Source organism: Canis lupus, chromosome 14, assembly GCF_011100685.1.
Source record: "Canis lupus familiaris isolate Mischka breed German Shepherd chromosome 14, alternate assembly UU_Cfam_GSD_1.0, whole genome shotgun sequence".
In the NCBI taxonomy this organism is placed as follows: domain Eukaryota; kingdom Metazoa; phylum Chordata; class Mammalia; order Carnivora; family Canidae; genus Canis; species Canis lupus.
This window is the reverse complement of record NC_049235.1, coordinates 20,870,158-20,889,597: the sequence shown is the minus strand read 5'-3', so window position 1 is coordinate 20,889,597 and position 19,440 is coordinate 20,870,158. Positions and strand designations below refer to the sequence as shown.

The 19,440-nt window shown below is 38.8% G+C and overlaps 2 long non-coding RNA genes across 4 annotated transcripts in view; both read left to right on the top strand.

Moving 5' to 3' along the window:
- The window catches only part of LOC102153551, a 55,480-nt gene extending 37,532 nt beyond the window's left edge, over positions 1-17,948 (top strand). The window contains exons 3-4 of the long non-coding RNA XR_005369394.1: positions 13,921-13,978; positions 16,156-17,948. This is a non-coding gene — a long non-coding RNA (uncharacterized LOC102153551). The remainder of the gene's footprint in view (positions 1-13,920; positions 13,979-16,155) is intronic.
- A 365-nt stretch (positions 17,949-18,313) lies between these two features.
- The window catches only part of LOC102153112, a 49,249-nt gene continuing 48,122 nt past the window's right edge, over positions 18,314-19,440 (top strand). For all 3 annotated transcript variants that reach the window (XR_005369404.1, XR_005369405.1, XR_005369403.1), the window contains exon 1: positions 18,314-18,443. This is a non-coding gene — a long non-coding RNA (uncharacterized LOC102153112). The remainder of the gene's footprint in view (positions 18,444-19,440) is intronic.

Sequence of the window (19,440 nt, the reverse complement as noted above, 5' to 3'; positions counted from 1 at the left end):
AGCACTGAAAAAATATTTAACATCCATTCATGATAAAATTCTCAGAAAACTAGGAATAAAGGGACATCTTCTCAACCTCATAATAAGCATCTAGAGGGGCACCTGGGTGGCTCCGTTGGTTAAGCATCTGCCTTCAGGTCAGGTCATGATATAAGGTCCTGGGGTCGAACAACCCAAGTTGGGCTCCTTGCTCAGTGGGAATCTGCTTCTCCCTCTGCCCCTCCCCCATGCATCCTCTCTTTCAAATAAATAAATAAAATCTTAAAAATATATTTTTTAAAAAGAATAATGAAGTTGGAGAAATCAGACTACCTTGATATAAGTCTTACTCTGTGGCTGCAGTAATCAAGACAGGTTTACAGAGGCATAGACATATAGATCAATGGAGGAGAATAGACAACATAAAAATAGACCTATACAAGTATGGCCAACAGATTTTTGACAGAGGTACAAAACCAATGCAATGAAGAAAAGATAGTATTATTAACACATGGTCCTGGGATAAGTGGACATTCACAGCAAGAAAGGTAAACTATGATGTAAACCTGCCAGGGATCCCTGGGTGGCGCAGCGGTTTGGCGCTTGCCTTTGGCCCCTGGCGCAATCCTGGAGACCCGGGATTGAATCCCACGTCGGGCTCCCGGTGCATGGAGCCTGCTTCTCCTTCTGCCTGTGTCTCTGCCTCTCTCTCTGTGTGTGACTATTATAAATAAATTTAAAAAAAAATTTTAAAAAATGATGTAAACCTGCCAGCTTACACAAAAATTAACTCAAAATGGAACATAATGGAACATGTAAAAAAAAATTTAAAAAAAGAGAACATGTAAAACTATAATACTTTTAGAGGAAATCTTTTAGAGAAAAATCTTTGTGACCTAGGGCTAAGAAAAAATTCTTAGCTATGACATCAAAAGCACAACCCACAGAATAAACACTGATAAATTGGACTTCATCAAAACTAAAAACTTTAGCTCTATGAAAAATCCCATTTTAAGAGGTTAAAAAGACAAGCCACAAACTGGGAAAGCATACCTGCAAATTACATACCTGACAAAGCACTTGCATCCAAGAGCTGTAAAGAACTCCCCGAGTTTAACAATAAAAACACAAATAATCCAATTAGAAAAAGACTGAAATGGACTCTTAACCAAAGAGGGAGTCTGGGGGCACCTGGATGGCTCAGTGGGGTAAGCATCTGACTTCAGCTGAGATCATGATCTCAGGGTCCTAAGGATGGAGCCCCAAGCAGGGCTCTGCCTTGTGGAGAGTCTGCTTCTTCCTCTCCCTCTGCACCTCTTTCTCTAACCCTCCTCTTCACTTGTACTCTCTCTCTCTCTCAAAAAAAAAAAATAAATAAATAAAATATTTTTTTTAAAAGAGAGGGAATATGGGTTGCAAATATACCTATAAAGAGCTGTTCAATATCATTCACCATGCTGAGTGATGAAAAGCCAATATTTAAGATTTACATACCATATGATTCCATTCATATAATTTTGAAATGACAAAATTATAGAGATGGAGAACAGATTAGTGGTTGTCTGGGGTTAAGGAGGTAGGTGGCAAGGGGTATGATTATAAAAGTGTAGCACAGTGGAGGACCTTTGAGATGATGGAACATATCTTCTGTATCTTGATTGAGATGGTAGCTATATGAATCTTCCATGAATTCCATAGAACCACAAAATGTAGTACAAAATGTAAAAACTGGTGGAACCTAATAAGGTCTGTATCTAGTCAACTGTGCCAATATCAACTCCCTAGTTTTCATATTATACAATGTTACTCTTAGGGGAAGTTGGGTGAAGGATATACAGGATCTTTTTGTACATTTTTTGCGACTTCTTATGAGTCTATAATTATTTTACAGATGTGTCACTAGGAACTGCTGAGCTGCCACTGCTACTGCCGCTGCAGCAACAATTTCAAGCCAGTGACTCTGAAAACCTAGATGAAATGGGCACAGTTGTAGAAAAATATCACTTACCAAAATTGACTCAAGAAGAAAAAGAAAGTCTAAATTGCTCATCTATACACATTTAAGAAATGAATCAAAGTTATAATATATTTTTCCACAATATAAAAACACCGAATAAATTCTATAAATGTTCTTCCTAACATAGTAAGTTTTACCTTTTTATTTCCTTTATATACTCTTGGGCATTTTCCCTGAAACTACTGATATTTCTGATCCTATATCTAGTAATCTTAACATTTAAAATTCAATTACATTTTAACAGATAATATAGAGAAAATCTTATCTGGGAAGATAAAAGAATGCCAAGTTTCTAGTTAGGAGGTCAGGCTTTTTCTTTATCCTTTGAGCTTTTCTCTGTTCCTTTTTTATTGCAACCATCCATTCTGTTTATTTTTGTTGGAATAGCAGAGGTACTTTGGTTGAAGGCTACATGAAGCCCATTTGTCCCTATATACATAGTCTAATATCCTATCTCTTGGAGGTTACCCATCTGTAAGATGGTTATAATGCTTCTCGTGTCCATAATAAATGGAGGGGATTGTCTTTTTTTTCTTTCTTTTCTAATAGATTTCTTGATATATGGGGTTTTTTTTCTATTTCTTTCCAGTCCATTCTGGTATGCAATAATCTTCTTTCTATCTTTCAGTAGACAAAGTCTGCCCTAACTATATTTATCTCAACTGGGACATTATTACATCCCACCCTCACTTTTAGTTGCTCCTGTAACTGTGATTCTTTCCTGGGGAGATGTTGCCTTATAAATGTTCCAATCTTCATTTCATCTATGCTTGTTTGAACAATTTGTCTTATAAGCATATATTATGCCCATGCTATCTCTCCTAGTTTCATCAGTATTGTTTTGTTTTTCTATAATCCTTCCATGTTTTAGCTCTTAAATTGTTATTGGCCATCTAATTTTTCATCCTGCATATATCTGCCTTTGGCCTCCCTTTGTTTTAACTTTAGTAATATCAATATGGAACGGGATATCCATAGATCCATTTATTGCCATGTGGTTTATAATTTTCCAACTTCATGTCTGAATCCTTTCACAATACATTGTAATTATCAATATTATCTGTTACCACTTTATTTGATATATTATATATTCATTATTCTGTGGTTGAGCCTATCTTATGTCTATTACAGGATAGATTTTTCACTAATTGTGGCTAGTCACTTTGTAATTCCTGGCATCTGGGTTGTTGAAATCCCCATTGAGTGTCATCTGACCAGCCCAGAACCCCCTGGGTCATTATCTTCATCACAATATTTATGATATGCAGCACCATCTGCTTGGAAACACAGGGTTCTTTCTTCTGTTGTTTTTTTTTTTTTCCCAAATACTGTCTAGATCCTGTACTACTTCCAATCATAATCATCACATCCTTTTACTGTCTAGTTTTCTCTTCTCTAGTTGGTCTAAACATGGTGGGAGCAGGGAATCAACCCTCCTATTTTATGTATAAACATAACTTTACACCGATTTTCTTTATATAATCATGCCTGCCTAGTTTGTTAACCTGGTAAATTTTCCTTTTACTGAGTTAAAACCTTCTACATTTATTCATGGTTTAAAATTACTAATGAATTTCTTTCAGCTCCTGCCCTCAAATTCTGTTTCACTTTAGTCTTGTGCTCACATACAGGAGCATATCACTCTAAAAATGTGATGCTGTGCATATATACATAAGGCCAACAGAGACTCAGAAGAACCTTTATGTTCCGAAGGTGAGGAAAGGTCAGGCTCAAGTTTAATTACAATCCCGGAGGAGAAAATGTCATGTCATTATGTGGATAAATACATGTTAGTGTCAGTTAGGTTAAAAAATGTATAAACATAATTTGTGATATTTTTCTTGCTAAATCAAACAGACACACCAAGAGTTTCAAAAACATGGCCCCAAATATTGAGAGCAGTGAGGAGTGGGGAGATACTGGTTTGATATTAAGAGATTCAAGAAAGCTAAATTGTGTTTGGTTGATTAGCTTGCTCATGGAAAGTTAAGAAAACCTAAATAAGCCTCAAAGTGGGGGGTTGGACTGAAGCAGGGTCACAGGGCAGCCGTCTTGTGAGCACAAAGATACTGAAGAGTACATAAAGTGCAAGAATATGATGGTTACTGGCTACTGAAAATTCACTGGGCATCTGGCCCCAAATTCAGTATATTATATGTACTCTTTCTTATTATTAGGTTCTTGAATTAGACTCTTGAATATAATTCTTCAAAAGGGGCAGATTTGTGCATATGAACACACTACTGCTCCCAGAACCTACAGATCATTTACCCATATAACACAGAGAAAATGTGAAGCCATTCAGTACTTTCTATAGACCTGGGTGACTATGTCTTTGGTACAGGGTCATCAGACATTATTAAGCTTTTCTGCTGAGCTATTCCACTGGCGACTCAGCATTCACTTTTCAATGTATGTCTCTCAGAAAAACCCAAAATCAACAAGTGAAAGTTCTCAGTTTGTCCTGCAGATGCCACCAAAACCACAGACTATCTCTCTTGCCCTTCAGCTGTGATCTCTCAAGCTGCCATAGACCAGAAATTCTGGAAGATAGAAGAAAGCAATTTATGGGGCTGGTGGTTCATAGTCATAAACCTATGTGTGTTTAGAGTTCTGTAGCTCCAAGATATAGATTAGGATTGTATTTTTCCTTTTAAAAAAATCATTTCTAACTTTTTGAATAGAGAATATTTACATGATGAAAAGATCAGAAAGCATGAAAAGGTATATAATAGTCTCCCTCCTACTGTGGCCCCCCCATCTGCCTAGTTCTTATTCATGATGCCTTGAAATAGGTAACCACAGCTAATAGTCTACTGTATCATTCCAGGGAGTTTTAATGCATATGTATGAACAAATATAAATATACAATTTACCTCCTTTAATCATGTAAATGGTAGCATATGATACAGACTATTCTATACTTCAGAGATTTTTTTTAAAGATTTTAAAATTCTATTTGAGAGAGAGATAGGGGTTGGGAAAGGCAGAGGGAGAGGGAGATAAAGTCTTAAGAAGACTCCATGCTAAGCACAGAGCCCAAGTGGGGCTGGATCCCACAGCTTTGAGACCATGATCTGAGCCAAAACCAAGAGTCAGACACTTAACTGACTGAGCCATCTAAGCGCCCCTATAATTTTTTTCCCACATAAACCTATATATGAGTTTTTTATAAAGAGCTTCCTTACATTTTTTAAAGAACTTTATAGTATTGTGTTATTTGAATGTACAAGGATTTATTGATAGGTATTTAGGTTGATCCCAATTTTATTGTTGTAATTGCTTAACAATAATAAAAATAGCAATCTATTATTTTTCTACTGTTGCCATAACAAGTTATCACAAACTTAGTGTCTTAAACAACCCCAATTATTATCTAATGTTCTATAGATCAGAAGTCGGGAGGAATTTGGCTGGGCTCTCTGCTCAGGGACCAATGAGGAGAAAATCAAGTTGCTGGCTTAGCTGGGCTCTTACTTACCCCACCCCGAGGCTCCACCTCCTGGTTCATTCAGTGTGTGGGCAGATTTTAGTTCTTGGAGTTGTGGGACCAAGTTTCCTGTTTCTTTGTGGGCTGGAAGCCAGGAGCCCCACCCTGATCCCCAGGGAGTCTCATTCCCCCAGGCCCTCCTTCTCCCTAACCAATAAGGGCACAGCACCAAGTTCTCCTTGCTCTAGGAATGAGTTAGGAGCAGATGGGGCTAGGCAGGGAAAGATAAGGGAAAGTCCCCTGAGTCAGGCCCCCACCCATCCCAAGAAAACAGAGATAAGACAATAAAAACAAAAAATAAATCTGGCTCCCTAGCTCCAAAACGTTAGGGAGTATTCCCCTTTAATGGCCACTAAGTAATCACAGAAACTCAGACTACAAATAAATATGTCATTAAGGTGTTATTAATAGTCCTGCTTAAACCAAGAGGGCACAAGAATCTCAAGGCCATAGGCTACCTGACTTGGCTCAGGGATATCCCAGATGTAGAGAAATGCTATGGAGGAGATATTAACCAGAGAGAAAGGAACACCTTGTTTGTGCTCAGGATATTTACAAAAAAAAAAAAAAAAAAAAAAAAAAAATCTTGTTTGTTACAAATCCATCAAGTTTGTTCTAAATATAGACATGATATTTACAAATCCACCCTCAGTGGCAACCCTGTCAGGGACCCCTTTCACTTTCGAGTGCGTTCTCTGTTTCTCGGCTTAATAAATTTCTGTTGCTTTGCTCACTCTCTGTATTCCTCGAGATTCATTCTTCAACTCCACGAGACAAGCACCAAGCTCTCCTACGTCGTTGTCCTCAGAGCTTGGAATCTTTATGACTTCCCTTTCTGCCCTCAGCAGGAGAAAGCTCTCTGCTTTTAAGGAGTCGTGTAATTGGATCAAACCCACCCGGATACTCTCCCTATCATTTAGAAATTCTACTTACCAGGGCACCTCCGGTTCAGTGGTTGAGTGTCTGCCTTTGGCTCAGGTCACGATCCCAGGGTCCTCGGATTGAGTCCCACATTGGGCTCCCCGCAGGGAGCCTGCTACTCCTTCTCCCTATGTCTCTGCCTCTCTGTGTGTCTCTCATGAATAAGTAAATAAAATCTTTTAAAAAAGAAATTCTACTTACACTTACCACTCATCCTGCATTTACAGATGTGCGTAATTTATATCACATATCCTCTTACAACCCATTACATTAGATTATTTCCATTTTACAGAGCAAGAGCCAGAGCCCAATAGAGGGTGTCCACCGCCGAGGCCCCTCTGAGCCTTCCCCGCTTGGACATCAGGCTCCCATGGCACCCTCACAGCCCTGGCTCCCAGATGGTGCTCCCAGAGGGCTAGGAGAGCAGGGTGGAGGGCCACCCGTGTGGACTATAGATAAATTAGAGCTCAGGTCTGGGGTTTGCTGTGACACACTTGCTACTGAGCACAGGAACCTGGCTGGACAGGGGATGGCATCTGGGGGCTCATCATACTATGTATGTTAACAAGCAGTGCAAAATGTCTAAAATTAAATGCACAACATTCAGAAATACAAAAAAAAAAAAAAAGGGTGGTGGAGCCAAATGCAGTCACTCTGTCCTCAGACGTGTGCTCTTGGGCATGCCCCCCTCCTGCCTGTTGCACATGGAGCTGCAGTGAATAATTCTTGAATGTTAGTCATTGCAGCAGCTAGAGTCCTGCAAGAGACAGGATATGTTCCAAAGAGTTTAACTGAAGAGAGTATAATGAAGTGATTATTTACAGAGGGATGGATAAGATTAAGGGAATCCACAAAGGAGGGTGGAGACCAGAGAAGAGCTAAATACAGGTGGTTTAGCATCTCTGGGTCTGAAGCGAAAGGGAAGAAAACTATGTTATCTGGGGCTGGCAAGAACTGGGACTGTGGAAGACAGAAGCTGTGGAAGTTTCAGTGCCAAGAGTTGTGACTGTAGAGGGACAAGCCATTGCCAGAATCACAGCGAGGCAGGGAGAAAGTAGGGAAGAGTAACGATAAGTTTGTGGCCTTTCTTTTTTTTTTTTTAAGATTTTATTTATTTATTCACGAGAACCACACACACACACACACACAGAGGCAGGGACACAGGCAGAAGGAGAAGCAGGCTCCATGCAGGGAGCCCGATGTGGGACTCATCCCAGGTCTCCAGGATCAGGCCCTGGGCCGAAAGCGGCGCTAAACCACTGAGCCACACCCGGGCTGCCTGTCTGTGGCCTTTCTTCTGACTTTCTTGGACTTGTCAATCCCAACTAAAAGACAGAGAGCAGAAAAACCCGGGTGATACACTCTCTAAAGTTTAAGTGCTGCCAAGTGCCTGGGTAACTCAGTCGGTTAAGCATCTGCCTTCAGCTCAGGTCATGATCCCAGAGTCCTGGGATGGAGCTCTACATTGGGCTCCTGCTCCACAGGGAGCCTACTTCTCTCTCTCTCTCTCTCTCTCTCTCTCTCTCTCTCTCTTTCTCATGCTCCCCCTGCTTGTGCTCTGTCTCTCTCTCTCTCTCTCTTTCTCTGTCAAATACATAAGTAAAATATCCTTAAAAAAATACTGAACTGCTGGGGTTCAGAATAGGGCACAGAAGAATAAAGAATGGTAGTGAGTTTGGATCACATGGTGCCTTGGTGTCCAGTGGTCAGAAATGCAGTTTCAGCCAGGGCCCAGGAGTGCTTTTCAAATGCATGATAGGTATTGACCAAATTTAATTCAAAGCCTTCTGTGTATTCAGCTATACTGGAATTAAAATTAAAAACCTAATAAAATTAAAAAATGAAAAAACCCTCTGGATCTGCCCTGCAATGGGACTTGCAGCACATTCAGATAGCATTCCTATCTGCCATTGTCAGGTACCAGTGGGACTGTGGGATCATAAGTCCCAAGAGCAGGGTAATTGCACCTTAGTCTTGATCCATGGTATCCTGATCCTATCTCATACTGTCTGCTGAGAACCAACTGCTACATTTCCAGGAATTTTGTGAGTTCATTGATGTTACATTGGTTAGCTTGGAATTAGCCATGATGAGAGTATTTACACCATAAAAGGTACCAAATGCTACAAATCAGGCCCCCCCCCCTTTTTTTTTCCTTTTCTGGAGAGCTGTTATTAAACATTTATCAGTATGCCACTGGCCTTGGCTGTCTCTTGCTCAAGGCCCCAATAAAACTGGTTCTTATGGGTTACCAAATAAAGGGTCTGGAACAAGGTAGCCAAATACAGAATGACTTGGCTCTAAATTCCAAAGAAGCTCACTATACATGATCTCCATTTATTTGCAGTGATGTTGTCAGGTGTAGGAAAATTAGTCTCTCACACAGATGCCCAGACCACTGACCCCTGGAAACTTCATTGATAGAGCAGGTTTCTGTGCTTTCACAAGTTTTATCTCCTACTGTGTGGCATGCATGTGCCTAAGTAAGGCACCAACAGTGCTTGCTACTTCCTATTTACCAGCTCCAATTAGCACAATATCAATTTAATTGATCCATGAATTAAAATAGTCTGATTACCAAGTGGACCCTGTGACTCATTAAAATAATCATTCCCATTTTATCTCTGATGGTCAAGCAAAGCCATTGGCATCTACTATTCCAGGATCCTCTTATTTTCATGGAAATCATCATTATCACATGCCTACAAAATCTAGCTTTTCAAAATAGCGGTTTTTTTAAGGACGCTAGTGTTCCCTTCACCAAAGCATTCCTTAATGTCTTGGTAAATATCTTCTGATCCTTTTGCTGATTATAATTGGGATCAGGATGGCTATGCAAACCTATGTATAAATAGATCCAGTTCTACATTTCCATCAACTTTAGCCTTTGAAGTATGCCCTCTAGAGCTTGCTCAGAAGTTGCAGCATCACAGCCTCACTAGCTCTAGGCCCATTGCCCAGGTTTCAAGTAACTACACCCAGGCACTTGAGCCAACACATTAAACTCCAAATCCGGGATCCCTGGGTGGCGCAGCGGTTTGGCGCCTGCCTTTGGCCCAGGGCGCGATCCTGGAGACCCGGGATTGAATCCCACATCGGGCTCCCGGTGCATGGAGCCTGCTTCTCCCTCGGCCTATGTCTCTGCCTCTCTCTGTCTCTCTCTCTGTGACTATCATAAATAAATAAAAATTGAAAAAAAAATTAAAAACAAAAACAAAAAAAACTCCAAATCCTTTGTGAGGATTAATATTAATACATTTGGCCTGATACAACTTCATGTTTCATCTAACACACTTAGAATCAATGCCAGTATCTGTTGCCAATACTCCTGCTGACACAAATGAGTATACTTATCTCCTCCCAGAGAAGACATGGCACTTCTCCCTGGACTATCCAGTGTTTAACTCTGATTATGGTTCTGGAGATAAATGAGGGTTGATGAGGCTGGATGGAGGAAGAACAGGCTCCCCTTGTGAGGTGGCTGCTGTAGATTTAAGTCAACAAGGGAAATATATGAAAGGGAAGTCAAGCTCCCTTGGGAAAGGGGAAAGGGATAGGTCGCTTACTGGGGGCAGGAAGATTCTAGATTTCAGTGTTCAAAATTATCAGCTCCATGTATAGTTACCCAAATGTTCCTAGTTCCAGTCTCAGAATCCTGCCGTCATCAACAAATGCCTTAACTGGCATATGACACCTAGAAAGGTTGAACATTTGCTTTTCTCTGCAACACCATACAGTTAGTCTTTGGATCTAATTTTCAGTCATTTGTGCCCTCTAAATAAGGCCACCACTGAGACTTTTTTGATATTCTTCTTGTTCATAGAGTTGAAAGTCAAAATCTTTAGGGTTATGTTTTCCCCCTTTTTGTCAGCTCTCCGAGACAGTCAGGAGCAGCCAGGCTAGAAATTATCAACCACATTGCTACCAGAGCAATTAAGAGCCATGATCGTTTGAGCTTGTACTGCATTCAGTACATCCACTTGTACTGCATTCTATACCACAGATAACTTTAGTAATTATTATATTGTCATATACCATGGATTACTAGTATATCACTTCCTCTGGCAGAAGGTATCTATGAGCTTATCAAGGATATGGGTAAAAGAATCCATTTTGAGGGTGTAATTCTTTGGGCCACTCTTGATACCAGTTATTGCATCTGTCAAGACCCCCACAGGACAAAAATGACATATTCAATGGGTTTAACTGAAGAGAATTTAGTGAAGGAAATATTGTAAGACAGATGGTACATTGGTTAGGATTATCCAGAGAAACATAATCATCAGGAGATATATACACTATATATATATGGTATATACATATATATATATATACACTATATATATGTATATACCATATATATATTATATGTATATATATATAAAATTTATTAAAAGGATTTGGCTCACATAATTATGGAGGCTGACAAGTCCAAAATGCCCCAGTATGAGTCTGAAGGTCAGAAGCTTTTATAACACCAGAAAGAGATAATCTTCCAGTTTGAAGATATTCAGCAGGGGAATTGTTTCTTATCAGGGGCAGAGGATTGGCCTTTTTTTCTACTCAGGCTTTCAGCTGGTTGGACGAGTCTCACTCACATCATGGAGGGCAATCTGTTTCACTCAGTCTACTGATTACATGTAACTTTCATCCCAAAACATAAAACTAAATGAGTAGGGTTAAGGGAACTGGGAAGAAAAAAAGGTGAATACCCAGGAATTAGCTGAAGCAGAAATCTGTTAACCAGCGTTTGACCTTCAGAGTCTGGTGATGGCTGTAGCTATGGAAGGGGCCATTTGACAGTAGCTGTGGTGATGGAGAAACAAAATCTCTTCCAGAATAACTCTTGTCAAGGCAGGAGTCTGTGGAATACATATCCTGACTCTATCTTCCTCTCCCTCCCAATTGCATGCTGATGTCCCACCCCTCCATTACATTAACCCAACTAAAAGGTAGTCAGAGGGTAGAAGAGCCTGTGTGATGCACTCAGTAGAGGTCAGCCTCCTAGGACCAGAAAGCATGGTAGAAAAGAACTAAAAATGGAAATGAGGTAGGGAAAAAATAAAGAATAATCAGAACATTGGTCTTTTTCTGGTACAAGTGTATAATACAGTAAATTCATAAAAGTGGTCTTTCTGGGTCAAAGGGTGAATGCATTCATAATTTTTATAGTTTCCATGCTTCCTAACTTAAGGATTAGGGTGATTTCAATGTTATCCAGTCCTGTCTGTGAATGTCTTTGAGTCTACACTTTGTCCAACCACGTATCCTCAAGTGTTGGGATTTGTCAATATTATAGGTGAAAAATGATATCTCTGTGTAGTGTTCTTGTGTATTTATCTTTTTATGAGGAAGCATAACATTATTTTCATATAAGTTAATAAAAGCTCATTCAATTACAAGTAGTAGAAAACTCAGCTTTTTTTTTTTTTTTGATTGAAAACTCAGCTTTATATGGTTTAAGCAACAGAGAAGAAATAAGATTCACATTAAAGAAAAGTAAGTGGTTATATCTAGGGACACATCTTGATCCAAGGACTTAGAGGATGTTATCAAGTCTAGCTTTTCTCCCTCATTTTGTCTCCTGTTTCTATTTTACTCTGTGTCTCTCTACTTTCCCTTTGCTTGACTCTATTCTCAGATGATCTCCCCTCTTGTCATGGTCCCAGACAGCACCAGGCTTTTGTCCTCACAGCCCCAAGTTCATCACAAAGACCTAGGCCTGATTCTCATTGACTTCATTTGTATCACATGCCTGTCCTTGAACCATGACCAGGGGCAGGTGGCTGTGCTGCTCCATTTGTCCAGGACCTAGTCACAGAACCACACACCCTCTTACCCATGCACATATCTTCAAAGATGGCCATATCAATATAATGCAGCTACTATTCACAATAAAAACTGTGTTTATCCATATCCTAGGAGGAGATGGGATAAACTACCCTAAGCTCATAAATAAAGTAGTTATTGTTCCAATCCAGAATCTCCAGGTGACTAGTATTTTTAGTCAGGTCCTAATGTGGCTTCTCATAGTCCAGCAAACTGATTAAATGAAAAACATAAGTCACATTATACATTTACAGGGAGAGACAATGACAATTGAAATAAATCCTCCATTTGGAAAAGAAAACAGGGAACAGCCCACAGTGGTCTCTGACCTTGAACACTTACGAAGACCTCTGACTCTGAGATGAAATGAGCTCATTGATCATACAGTGTGATCACTCTGGAAGGCTCTTTCCTCATTATTTTTCATGGGCCCATCTGAGATGGGAATCTTTGGTGAGGATGTATGTTTCTTTATGGGTTGCATCTGTTTAGCGTCCCATCTTCTTAAAGAGTAGATTTGGGGTTCTGGAATAATCTCAGAGATCGAATAATTGGAGGCTACTCTTTATTGGGTTAAGATTTCTTTGGCTGTGAATCTCCATTAAAATGTTAGGAGGGGGATCCCTGGGTGGCTCAGCGGTTTGGCACCTGCCTTTGGCCCAGGGCGCGATCCTGGAGTCCTGGGATCAAGTCCCACGTCAGGCTCCCTGCATGGAACCTGCTTCTCCCTCTGCCTGTGTCTCTGCCTCTCTCTCTCTCTATGTCTATCATGACTAAATAAATAAATAAATAATATATATATATTTAAAAAAAAAATAAATAAATAAAATGTTAGGAGGTAACAATACTGTAAGGTAAGTATTATTATCCTTACTTCATACATGTGGATTTCCTAGCTCTGAAATGTGAAGTGATTTTGTCTAAAGCCATACAGCTTGGTGCATGATAAAGCCAATATTTGTAAAGAGGAGTCTACCTTTACCCCTCTACTCCATACTGCTTTCCTGTGTACCTTTTATAAAAATAGTTTGTTTGCAATATCTCTATTATTATTAGCAAAACTTTCATATCTAGCAACTCTAGTGGGAAATTCATGCTCACTGCCCCTCCTTATATCCTGCTGAATTTCTCTAAGTAAAATAATGAAAGAAAAAACAGAAAAATTCTCACTTTGTCCTGCAGGTGTCACCTTCATCATAGAACATCTATTTCCAGCTTCATAGCACGGGTATCTCAGGGCTGCAGTGGACCAGAAATTCTAGAAGGAACAGACTAACTGCAACTTAAACAATTCAGTGCCAACATCCATAACCAGTTTTTATTGTTCCGTAGCTCCTGGGACCTAGTTAGGACATTTTCTATTTTAAATTTATTTAATTTTTGAACAGGTAATACATTTATGTGATTCAAAAACAAAAAGTACAAAAAGAGTAAAAAAAAATTCTATTTAGCCAAGTTCATGCCAATGGTTACCAATGTTATTAGTTTCTTTTGTACTTCCAGAGTATTTTTTATTCATGTGCAAGAAAGGATTTTTTTAAAGCTACCTTCTTTTATTTTATGTGATAGTATATGTCCTAATAATATTTTTCCTCCATCTTCATTATTCCATATAATATTGTATCTTGGAAATCTTTGTATATCAGTACATAAAAATTTCTCTCCCCCCCTTTTTTTTTTGTAGCTTCAAAGTATTCCCATTGTACGGATGCCCCTAAATTTATCAACTCAATGATAAACATGTAAGTTGATTTCTTTGCTATTAAAAACCTGAAATTGTCTGTTTTGTTTTTTTAGGTAAAATCTTAAAATCATGCAATCTTCAAAATTCTAGGATTAATGCTCAGGGTTGGTGGGCTGAGATCCCAGATCCCTGTCTTCCCTGCCCTCTTTTACCCATTTGTGAAAACATTTGGTTTAAATGAATCTTAAGTGGTCTTGTGGTGGCAGATCTCCCATAGAGGGCCTGGAAGCCCCCAGAGAAGTAGACTGACCTTCCTATCCAGGGAGCAGCCTTGTATATAGTTCATTTTGCATGCATGTGAAATATCTGGTAGTATTTTAGGAGATATGCAAGCATTTACAAGTTGAGGAGATTTGTTTGTTTTTTCTTTAAGTCTTTCCAAATTGTAACCAGCTTATTCTCCTGCCAGCCATGTTTGAAATTGTCTATTTCCCTACAGCTTGGCCAACACAGTATATTTTGGATTTTTGTCAATCAATATGAGAGTAAAAAAGATATCTCAGTTTTATTTTTTAGTTTTCTTAATATAAATGAGTTTGATAATTTTTTGGCTTAAGAGTTATTTGAATGAGGGGCACCTGGGTGGCTCAGTGGTTGAGCTTCTGCCTTTTGCTCAGGACATGATCCTTGGGTCTTGGGATTGCTTCTCCCTCTGCCTATGTCTCTGCCTCTCTGTGTCTCTCATAAGTAAATAAATAAATAAAATCTTTCTTTTTTTAAGAGTTATTTGAATGGGATAGAATCTCTTTGATTGCAAGTGATAGAAAGCCCAACTCCATGGCATAAGCAAGAAGATATTTGTTTTCTCATGACTAAAAAGTCTGGAAATAGATGCAGAATTTCCAATGGACCTTAATTCAAAGGTCTAAATGTCACCAAGCCCTGTGATTTCTCATTACTTAGCATGCTTACTCTCTCCTTCTCTCTCATTCTCTTACTCGTTGACTGGCTTCTCCTCTCACTCTCTTGGTCCAGCTTGCTTCTGTCTTAGCCCTATATCTTCAAAGAGTCTCTCTTGTGAGTCTCACCGACTTGCATCGGATAGGAGATTCTGTGCTCTGGTTTTCCAGGCCTGAGTCACATGATGAAGTCTAACTTCCCAAACTAGATGGATTGAGTGAAGGATGGGCATTCCCTCTGTCGGGTGAAAGATCAAAGTGATATTACATAGAGAAAGATGAGTAAGCTGGTGAAAAGCACAGGTTTGTGCTGTAATCCACTCCTTTGACACCACAACATTCACACATGTACGTGTGTCATTCCCTTAAAAAACAGCCATGCCATAATTGGAGCCACTATTACATGCTGTAAAACTGTACTCATCCCCTTCCCAGAGGGAGACACAGTGAGCTATCTAATCATTACCCCCAAGTTCAAGATTTCTGTCTCCTTGGTCAGGTGTGACTCCTCCTAACCCAGCAAAGTGTGGTTTGAGTATAACCATAATACACACATGAAGAATCAGAAAAAAAAAAAGATAAATACAATAAAACATCCATTTAGCAAGGCGGAGAAAGGAAAATGGTATAAAGCAGTCTCTGGTCCAAGGTACTTTGCATGACATACAGGATAGGGAAGAGCAAGTTATCCTTGACCTGGAGATAATGTGACCTAGCTGTTTGGTTAGTTCTCTGGCAGAATATCCTTGTTCTGTATCTTCCATGGTCCTTACAAGCTGTTGACTATGGAGGAGGAGGTGGCCCCTTCTGCAGGCTACATGTCTCTAGCAGCAATTTTTCATGTTGGAATGGATGTGGGGTGTTTAGGATTACCTTAAGCATTGAATAATCACAGAATGTTGTTTGTCAGATTTGGGGTTTCTCTAGCAAGATAAGTCTCTTCAAACACAATGAGGCATTAACCTACAATTTAGGTAGCATAATTCACATTTTATGAGAGTACACATCATGGTTCAGAAATACTAAGTTCCTTTACCTAAGGCCACCCAGCTGAGTAGTAATAAAGGATGAGTGACATACCCACTATTTGTAACCAACGTTGTTTAGCTCTAAGGCCTAAGCTTCCAAAATGTTTATATGAAAATTATATTCACAATATCTAGCAACTCTAATGGGAAAAATCACCATTCCTCACCTATGCTCTGTGAAACTTACATTCTTTCCCATTCCTCCTCCCAGAGGACAAACAAGTTGAAATATTCTGTTTATCCTGCAGGTGCCGCTATAACTACAGGATGTTTCTAGTTCAGCAGCCTGATCTCAACACTGAAAAGGATCAGAAATTCTAGAAGATGGATTCCAGTCTCCATAAAATTCAATCTAAAGAGCCCCCCCCCCCAAGCCCCCACCATCACATACACACTCATGGATTTAGATTTCCATGACTTCTAGTTAGGACTCTTTACCCCTGAAATTGTATGTATTCATTTTTTAATACATTATATAGTTATAAGTTTCAAAAATTAAAATATATTTAAGAAGTCTTTGGAAAAAAATCTCCCTCCATCCTTGTCTCTTATCTACCAGTTTTCTCCTCATAGCCTTTATTTACTATGGTAATTTATTTTTTGTTTGTTTTTCCAGAGATTGTAATGCATATGCAACTAAATATTAATACAAATTCCTTTCCCGCGACCCTTTTTAATCCCATTTCTAGTCAGCTATTCACATTCTTCTGTTCCTTTTTTTTTTCTACACAACTATACATTATGGAGAGATTTATATTATAAGTTCTTAAAGAAACTTATTCCTTTTAATGGATTTAGAGTTCTCTACTATGTGGATGAAATCAATTCTCCATGAATGATGAACATTTAGGTGGATTCTTGTTTGCGCTTCAGACACTGCTGTACTGAATAACCTTATTCATGCCTCATCTTGAATTTATGGATATATATCTGCCGGACAAACTACACAAAGCATAACTGCTAGGTCAAAGGATACATGTATTTGCAATTAAGCAAATATGTCTAATTTGCATCCCTTAGGGATTGTTAAATTTACACTCTTCCCAGTAAAATAAAATATTTGCCCCCAACTTGACTAACATAGTTTTAGTTTTATTTTTTATCAATAGGTGGAAAATACTATCTTAGTTTTAATTCACATCTTTACTATGAAAGAGGTTGAAAAACTCTTAATATGCAGCATTAGAAATGATTATGGGCAAAAAACAAAACAAAACAAAAAAACAAACAAAAACAAAAGATACCTCAACCTGGCTTTAGAAAAGGGGATAAAAGGAGAGCCTTGGTGGCTCAGCCAGTTAAAAACATCGCCTTCAGCTCAGGTCATGATCCCAGGGTCCTGGGATCCCAGGATCCTGGGATGGAGCCCCACCTTGGGCTCCCTGCTCAGAGAAGAGTTGGCTTCCCTCTGCCACTCCCCCTGCTTATGCACTCTTTCTGTCAAATAAATAAAACCTTAAAAAAAAAAGAAATGAAAAAAGATGTATTGACTTTATAACTGAAAACTCAGGGATAAATTCAGAGCTTCCAGTATGCCTGGATCCAAAGGTTCAAACAATCCTCACCCCTAACATGCCCTACTGCCAACTCTCAGAAAAAAAGAAAAATGAAGAACCAAACAAAAGATTCTCAATGTGTCCTGTAGGTGCCACCATTGCCACAGGATTTTTTTTTTTCAGCTGCGCAACATGCATCTCTTTAAAGCTAAGATTCTAGAAGATGGAAGAAAGCCTGCTCATTCAATTTAGGCTAGCTAATATTCCAGCACCGGCATTCCACATATAACTTAGAATTCCAGAACCCCATTCTGTTGTTGTATCTTTCTTTTTCAAAAATACATGTTGAAAATATTTGTGAAGTGTTTGTATAGTTCCAAAATTGTTTAATACAATAAAATAGGTGGTATATAGTGAAAAAAAAATCCCCCTCTGAATCTATCTTCTAAATATTATGTTCTACTGCCCCATTCTGTGGATAGCTACTCTTCTCAGTTTCTTTTCTGTCTTTCCTGAAATATTCATACACATACAACTATGAAGATACTTCTTTTCTCTCCCTCATTATTAAACTAACATTTTATACAAATACCAGCACTTTAAATTTCTTCTCTTAACATATATTAAAGATATGTCCATATTAGCACAAAAAGAAATTCCTCATTCTTCTATATTGCTTCATATATTCCCCTGTATAGATGTACCTAATTTTTCATTTATTTAGACCTTTATTAAGGGATGTTTAGGTTGATATCCATAGTGTTACAAATAATGCTATAATGAATAAATATTTCATCATTTTTGAAAAAAATTTATTTATTTATTTATGATAGTCACACAGAGAAAGAGAGAGAGAGAGGCAGAGACACAGGCAGAGGGAGAAGCAGGCTCCATGCACCAGGAGCCTGACCTGGGATTTGATCCTAGGTCTCCAGGATCGTGCCCTGTGCCAAAGGCAGGCACCAAACCGCTGCACCACCCAGGGATCCCAATATTTCTTCATTTAACATGCTGTGGAAGTGAAACCGTAGAGCTAAAAGGTAAATGTATTTGCAATACATTTTCAAATGTACCTACCATATGATTGTACCATCTTCACACTTTCACCAACAAAGTATGACAATTCTTATTTTCTCAAAGTTGGTCAATATCAGGAGTTATCAAGATATCAGATATCTGCAAATCTAATAGTTGAAAATTGGCATGTCAGTTCAGTTTTATTTTATTTTCCATATTTTAATTGAGGTTAGCATCTCTTCACTTCTTGAAGATGCCGAGGATTTAGCTGAGATTTTTTTTCACTTGCAAGGGTTAGAAAACCCAACTCATAGTGACTGAAATGAAAATAAATTATTCACATAACTAGACATGAATGTTCTTAGAGTTTTTAGAGTTCGAGATCTCACCCCCCACAGCCTGCTGCGCCCCCTCCTCCTTCATCTCTGTCTTAGGTAAGCTTCTTTCATGTGATGACCATTGGCGGTTTCAGGCTTAAAATTTTACAGCTCCAAGGTTAGCAAAAAACTTCTGAAACAGATCCTCTGTTGATTCAAATTTCAGGATTACATTATTGAGTGTAAAGATTATAGTGTTCTGATAGTCCGGGTCTGAGTCACTTCTCTCTTATTGAGCCAGAGATGGGGTCAGCTTTACTCACACTATGTGAATTGAGGGTTGGGGTTAAGGGGTTAGGTCAGGATTTCCTTGAGGAAAATTAGAGTTGTATAACATTAAGGAAAATGAGCGAATACCACAATGGGTACCCAACATCCATACACTAATCCTTTTCCCATATATATATATCTTAAGAAATGCTCATGTCTACAGAGAACATTAAAAATCACTCATCCCCTTTCTGGAAGGGTGCAACTCAGTCTTTATTACTTCAAATCTGGTATATCTAAGTGATACACTTTCTTGGTCAGATCTAGGCTTGAATCCTCACAATTACAAGAATTTATAGTAAATGCTATATATTTACTATAAATAAATATTATAGCAATTTCTAGCAAATCATAACATTAATCACCCTCAATC